Source organism: Centroberyx affinis, unplaced genomic scaffold (genome assembly GCF_046629955.1).
Source record: "Centroberyx affinis isolate AG114_WGS23_722 - 3 ecotype Tasmania unplaced genomic scaffold, CSIRO-AGI_Caff_v1 ptg004379l_1, whole genome shotgun sequence".
Classification (NCBI taxonomy): Eukaryota; Metazoa; Chordata; class Actinopteri; order Beryciformes; family Berycidae; genus Centroberyx; species Centroberyx affinis.
The window spans coordinates 20,621-28,550 of NW_027282072.1; the positions used below are offsets into that span (position 1 = coordinate 20,621).

Here is a 7,930-nt window from a genome sequence, read left to right on the forward strand (position 1 = left end):
TGAGCGCTCTGCAGTCGCAACAGTGACAGGTATGGTGAGGTATAACGGCAATGCTGTGCAAACATCACTAAATGTTGCATCACTGTAGAAAGGTGCACTTCGGTCTGCAAACAGCCTGCAAGGCTCACAATAGGCACAGTCCAGGGAGGGCGAATAACACAGCCATGTTCGTGGGAGTTTGATACCTGCCTTGGTAGTGGTGGTGTAATAAGTGTCGGAGAAACACCTGTTTCCTTGCTTTTTGTCTCTGGGGAATGGCCCGGTAGGCCTACATGAACCTGTTGCTATAATATAACTCTTGATCTTGGCGTCAGGGGGCACAGTACCGTCATACAGTCCCCTATCTGTGGGGGGAATCTTTGTAGGACTACCGCCGGGCACAGCCGAGTCCGACCTAACCCTAAACCCTAACCCTAACCTCCTCCATCCCAAGGTCTGACTAGCTTTTACGTGATTTTATGTTCTGTAATTTTGTTATGTTTTATTTATGTTTTATTTTTATATTTTTATTACCTCCGCTAAGGAGGTTATGTTTTCGGTGCCGTTTGTTTGTTTGTTTGTCTGTTAGCAGGATTAGGGAAAAACTACTGGTCCGATTTTCATGAAACTTCATGGAAGGGTGTAGCATGGGCCAAGGAAGAACCCATTAAATTTTGGAGCGGATCCGGATCCGACTCACGAACAAGCAATAATAGCACAAACCTTGGCGGAGGTCTGCGCTCTCCGAGTGCCCTTCTAGTTTTTGTTCGGATTTTGTTTTTTTGTTCTGGTACTGCTTATTTTATTGTGTTGTATTTACTGCACTTTGTAACCCTGTTTATTATAGTTCATAAAAAGTTAATTATATGATGTGCCAAATGCTGTTATTTCTTCGTAATACTTTTTGTGGTAATTATACCTTTAGTGTTGAACAAAGCAGCAGTGTTTCGATGGATGCTGCATTTATTTTCTTTTTCTTTTTTTACTTGAAAGACAATTTTTGGGGGTTTATTACATACAGTACTTCAAAGTAAAGAGACAGTAAAGATTGGGAGAGGCAGGGTGATAACAGGCGACAGGTCCTGGGCCGCATGCGCCCCAGACCACTGAGCCACTCTACATACAGATACTGTGTACAGTACAGGGAAAATGCAGAAATAAATATATGAGATAAAGTGTAAATCTTTATTGTGCCAACTTTGATCATTAGTAACATGTCAATACTTAAGCACTCCAAACATTAAGTCAAAGGAGTTTTGAGTTTACAAAATCACCTTGAAATATTTTGCCAGAAATTATAATCCTGAAAGCTGCCCGGAACCAGCTGTAAAAGAATGCATAAACAAATGGATTGATCATTGAATTTGATCACCCAAGCCAACTAAGTGTTTCAATCACAGGAATTGGTATTGAGTAATTACTCAGAGGCTGAACGGTGATACAAAGAAAGAAAGGAGTCCAGCAGATCAGAAAAACTCCCATAACGATAGCCACAGTTTTTGTGGCCTTTCTCTCCATCTTACTGACAGATGCTCCAGACTTTATGCTTGGACAGTTTGTGTTCTGGATGCTACGTGCCTGTCTTTGTGCCACCAGGAAAACCTTTAGGTAGATACTGAGCATTACAACCGTTGGGAGGTAGAATGAGAAAATACATCCCATAATGGCTGAAATTGGGATATGTGAAAAATAACACCTTCCTTCACATTCTCCTTCCTTGAATCCCATAATTATGATGCCAAGTCCAACTAGGGCAGAAATACCCCAGGTCACCAGGATCATGATTCCAGCAACATGAACATTTATTTTAGTTCTATACCTCAAAGGCTGACACACTGCATAATATCTGTCAATAGAAATAAAACATAAATTCAGAATGGAAGATGTAGTCAGTGAAATATCAATGTTACGTGGGGGCAGAAGTGAGGACCCAGATGCAGACAGGCAGGCAGAGGCTTTACTGAGTGCAAGAGTTTTAATAAGGAACTTAGGCAAAAGATACAAAAAACCAAAAACGCAACAGGCTGGCAAAAGACAAACAAAGGAAGACAAAACCCAACCTGGCTGGCAAAAAGCAAGAAGTCCAAAACTAGTGACGAGGCAGGGAACACGGGAACGCGGGAACACGGGAACAGGAACAGAACAGGTAGACTAAACAGAACAGACGAACTGACAAGGAGTGGATGATAAACCGGGGTAGATATACTGTGGGGATGGGTGATTAGTGATGAGGTACAGGTGTGTGGGAGCAGGAGCTGGGGCTAAAAGAGGGAGCCACACCCACACTACAAACTGACAGACAGACCAGGAGGCGGAGACACAAGGGAGGCAGGGAACACAGAGAAACAGAAAGAAACACAAAGGCAGGTCATGGCAGAACCATGACACTCTGCCATTATTAGTTATCATAATCTATTTTGTTTGCATATATTTGAAACCAGGCATATATGCCTCACAAAATTTATATGCTAAAATGTTTGTTTGTCAGTAGAGCCGAAGCAATAAAGGAATTTGTTTCTCCTAATCCACATGGTTGTCATTGATTGAATCAACATGTTTCTCATTTATTCAAAGACTCTGTCTTTCCACTCTTATGAATAGGCTCTAGCAGTACTCCCTCTAGCAGTACTGGATAGACAGTGGCCTACATCGTTCACGACCGAGAACGTTAGTTATGTTACCATAACTCCAGATTCTATGAGTATAGGCGTAGCCCTCTAAGAGCTGTTGCTATTGGGTTTATCCCTCTCGCGCATGCGCAGTCTGAAGATTTTCTTTCCCGTCACTTTACACTACAGTGGCTGAGCTCTGTTCCCAAAAGCCAGTAATTTCTTCGGCCAATGTCGGTGGAGCAGGGGACCTAAGTCTTAGAGGGTTACGCCTATACTCATAGAATCTGGAGTTATGGTAACATAACTAACGTAACTAACGGCCCCATATACACCTGGTATTAAAATGCAAGTGTATCTGGATATGGTATCCGGATAATGATCACGCCCTTTGCATTTACAACTTATTATTATTATTGAACTTGGACCATTTCTTGTAGAGAGAAAATTATTGTGTCCCTAGATTCTTTGGAAGGTGCTGCGTCCATGTATCAATTTCAACGCCCACCATATTGTAGGGATGCCGCGATTGATCAGCCAGCAATCGGAATCGGCCGATATTCAGTATAAATATGAGATAATGCTTTAATAGTCGCCTATTGCAAAACCCGATTGATGACGCAAAACACGTGAGCCATTTCTCAGCGGAGTTGGCGTCATTGTCACATGCTAACTCACCTCAAAACATGTCGGCGATGTGGATGCTAATTAAAAACACAAATCTTCATGGACAACCAGTAACATCGCAGTCCGTCACGCCCGCTACTTCCCCTTTAATTCTCTGCTTATTTAATGCATCAATTCATCGCATGCCATGTGCGTTTGTTTACATAATGGTCTGCACTCTGCACCGCTGTCCGCGGTTCTGAACTGAACGGTTGAGACCCTAACAGCGGAGAGGCAACTGAAAAGTCTCATTTCTCTCTCTCTTAAGAACATTCATTTATACAAAAACAAAGACTGAAACGGATATATATCTTCGGTGTCTCCGTTTATTTAACTCGCCTCAACAACACAGGCAAGTGGCAACACTCTTGTGCTCCGGTTATCTCACTAAATCATGTTGCGCTACCTAGAACGCACATGGTTTTGTTTACATAATGATCAAGTAAATATTGAGGTAGAAAAAAAGAAAATGTGGATACTTTTTAACCAGGACTCAATTTGATGGATGAAATGTATGTAAAATGGAAACTGTTAGACCTATAATACTGCTATACCAGCTGCTATAACAAAACAAAAAAACTATCGGTATGGCAGATATGGCTCATAGACGATCGGCGGCAAAAAACGTTATCGGGGCATCCCTACCATATTGGATTTTCCACCATTTTTAATGTTTTAAAGATCACTTTTTTCACAACACCTCCTAGGCCGTTCATCTGATTCACACAAAACTTGGTGTGGATCATCTTGTGACCATCCTCTATAAAAGTTGTATAAAGGTAATTGATAGGCCAAATGGTTTTGCTTTAATCAACCAATTAACCATAACTCATTGACCATTCATCTGACCAAACCAAAATTTCAAACACATGTTGAGGAGTGTTGCTTGAGCACGCCCATAAAAGCATTTTGAGTTCTACCACTAGTGGTACCACCACAAATGCAAAAAGTTTGTATCTCATGATTGACCCCATAGATTTGTATGAAATTTGGTATACATGCTCTAGGATCATGTCCAAGTCGACTTCTGATATTTGGTCATGATTGATAAAAGTGGGTGTGGGTTAAAGCTAGGGTAGGCAATTTATTTTAGAAGGATTTTGGTTATATTTGTTGAAATTCTCTTCACATCCCGACAGCTATCAATAAGTCAAATGCTCTGAGAAAAAAAAAAAATCTGGTCTCTGTGGCAATCCCAGGCCCTGTAATCAGCCACTCCAAAATTCGGGACGAGCGCCAACAACCAATCAAGACAGCTCTTTCACAAGGAAGCGTCCCGCCCCTGCCTGTCAATCACACGTGCTCAGTCTAGTAACAACTAGACTGAGCTAGCAGACATGTGTTTTGTGTAAAAGGTTTGTAATTTATCAAGTTTGCCCACACGCCGCTCTCTCTCTAATACAAAGGGGACCTAGCTCAATCTAGGTTTGTAGCTAGTTTGTTTCTAACTGTACTGACTAATCTATGCTGACAAAACTTATTTTTGCTAGTGAATGTTTTAGTTACAACTAGATTGAGTTGGCAGAACTGTATTTTGCTTCAACGATTTTGAATTTATCAAGTTTGGCCAATGCTGGAGCCGCCGCTCGCTCTCTCTATTTAGAATGTACCTAGCTCAACCAAGTCCGTATCATATTGTGTTTCTGTAACAATACTGACTAATCTATGCTGACAAAAATAATTTTTGCTGGCGAATGTTTTAGTCACAACTAGAACTCCTCCAAGATTGACCAGTTTCGCACAATATCACTCCTTAGCGTGGAAGGAAAAATCTTTTTTGCCATCCTTTCTGACAGGCTCACCTCCTACATGATGAACAACAACACAATACATATGGATATATTTAACTATGGTCGGATGTAAGCCTCGCGTCTCTGGTAAGATCAAGATATTTTATATGCTTGTATAAAGCTCGCCAAACCTTTTCAAAATTAGCCTCTCTGCTCCTGAGAATATTTTTTTTTTTTTTCCAAATTTCATAATATAGAGCGCATCACCAATCCATCAAGATGGCGATGGAGGATGGGGATTTTTCCATTTCATAAGAATTAAACGTCTGGCCAGCAGACTAAGAAATGCAACTAAATCTTCAATATATTTGGGAATATGGTATTCTGCAGACAGAATACCAAAGACGCCAGTAGCAGGCCAGTAGAGACGTGCCTGTAGTGTACACATATTGCCAATAAGCAGTGGTGGAGGAAGTACTGAAGCTCAGTACTTAAGTAAAAGTACAGATAACCAGCAAAATATATACTTAAGTAAAAGTAGAAGTACTACATTAACAATCCTACTTAAGTGAAAGTAAATAAGTACTTACTTTTAAATGTACTTTAAGTATTAAAAGTAAAAGTACTCACACAATGGGTTGTCTCTTAATGTCCAGGCCTATATTTCAATAAAAAACATAGTATGGGGCTGTGTTACCCTGTTAGGTAACATATAATCAACAGAATTATAAAATAGAGCGTGAAATGTATCACAGAGGGTAAGCATAAGTACGCTAACCTTTACAATAAACAAAAGTTGTTGCTGGTAAGTATTACTAATGGCATCTGCAGAGGTATAAGAATTACTAGTAGTAACATCTGCATTTTCTAATATCATTTGGCAAAACCAATAAAGAAGACGGTTATATCTTCAAATCATTTATTTTATTGTAAATCTATTCAAAGCAAAACATTAGACTCTGTTGGCTGCATTATAGAAAAAAAAATGTATCCAGAGTTTACATGGCAAAAACTAGGCTAGTAACTGACTAGGCTATTAATCAATGACAATTTTAGTACTGGTAATTAGTTTGTGACATTTTTAAGAACATTACTTAAAAATTACTCCTCACTGACAATTAACTAAAGATCTTAGTGCAATAACAAAACAAAGAATTTGAGGACATAATGTCAAGCTTTGGAAGAGACAGATCATGTCACATTTTTCAGTCATTTATCTGATCAAATAGGCTAATTTATCGACAGATTATTCAACTATTCTAATCAACAGAATATTCAACTGTGAAAAATAAAAAATTAGTTGCAGCCCTTTTTTTAAACCATTCTTTTCTTTAACTTCTGACATGTCGCTAACATGAGAATTCAACAAGTCTTAATGCTGGCAAGGCTCATCTATGAACATTTTCTTTTTTTTTTCTCTGCGCATCAGTTTTAACATGGCAGTTTCTTTGTCATTTGCATTACCAGAACTTTTTGTTCAATTTCAACAAGAGTTGGTTTTCAAAGTTTTTTGAGCCTAGTCTGCCTCTTTTTGGAGAAAAAATCTGCCCGGCTGAGCTAAAAAGTCTTTCACATGCTGCGGAGGCAGGCAGCGGAGTGTTGATTTTGAGGGACAAGTTGAGAACATTGGGCACTGACTTGAGGACATTCATGGAGGTTGTTGAACTGGTCAGATAGGTGTCCAGCTGTCTTGTGGTTTCTTGAACGTTTCCCTTCATAAGACCAAAGAAGTCCTCCTCCTCTGACCCTGAATGCCTGCCTGGTGATGGGACTGACTCCAGATCCATGTGGCCCTTGATATAGTCCATGCCTATACAAAAGAATTTCCAGACAGAATAAAGGAAATGTGTGAAACCAATAAACATGGACTGTATGTGTATACAGTAACCATATGAACATCATGATAACTAGGCCATTGTGCTGTTTCTCCTTAGTGACTATTAACACATTTTCGGATCAACTGTTATATCTTACTATGATCAGGATCTGCCTTTTACAAGGTTTAATAAATTAATAATACCCTCCCTGTACAACAGCAATTGAGGAACCATTTCAGTGACTTACCCAATTTCAGCAAGTCCGCATTGCTTGTCCACGAGGTGCGGAACTTCGGAAGCAAAATGGCAGCAGCAACAAGTTCAGGGTCAGAAAACATGTCTCCAAATCGCCGCTTTATTCCTTCTTGAAGGGCAGTGATCAGTGGCTGGCAGAACCTAGATGAGGTTTTCAGGCGGTCAAGCTTCACATTTAGGAGGGTTATATTTGGCACTAGCCATCCCATGTGGACATCCACCTCTGCCTGCAATATGTTCAGTGCCTTGGAGATTGGGCCCATGGTTGCAACATATTCAGTCAAGAAAGCAAGTTCTGCAGGGCTGAACCTGTAACACAGGGACAAAACACCAGAATGTAGAATGTCAATTAAAGATCAAAATAGTTGAAAAAATCTAAGTATACTAGAATATTCTCAAGTTGATATTGCTGAAATTATGATTTGGCATTTTTAATATCAGAAAGTAGTCTATATTGAACATTACAACATGTAGTCTACAAGCATAAATCTGAAAACAACTTTAATTTCACCAATCATGTTTTTACAAGATTATGTGTTTGGCTGTGCAAAATACTTAAATTATGAAATGCTAGTATCTCAAATTAAGATCTAGTTCTAGAAACATGAAACAGGTGGTTGATAAGATGATAATGTTCCAAATGATCTAAATGCAGTTAATAATACAGTTACTTTAACAGCAGCTAGATGGTAAGTCAGCTACAATATTACTATACCCATACATGTGTATCTGCTCCCAGCCACACTTACATGGGGATTTTAAGTGCAGTGGTCACTGCTCTGATGGCTCCTTCTCCACTCTCTCTAATTATTCGCAGTATCCGTTCAACCGAAAGAAAGAGAGAGTTCCACCTAGTGTCAACTGGTCGAATGAG

General features: G+C 39.7%; 1 pseudogene; it reads right to left on the minus strand.

The window, feature by feature from the left end:
• Window positions 1-1,224: 1,224 nt before the first annotated feature.
• Window positions 1,225-7,319, minus strand: LOC139664831 (trace amine-associated receptor 1-like; annotated as a pseudogene).
• Window positions 7,320-7,930: the final 611 nt, after the last annotated feature.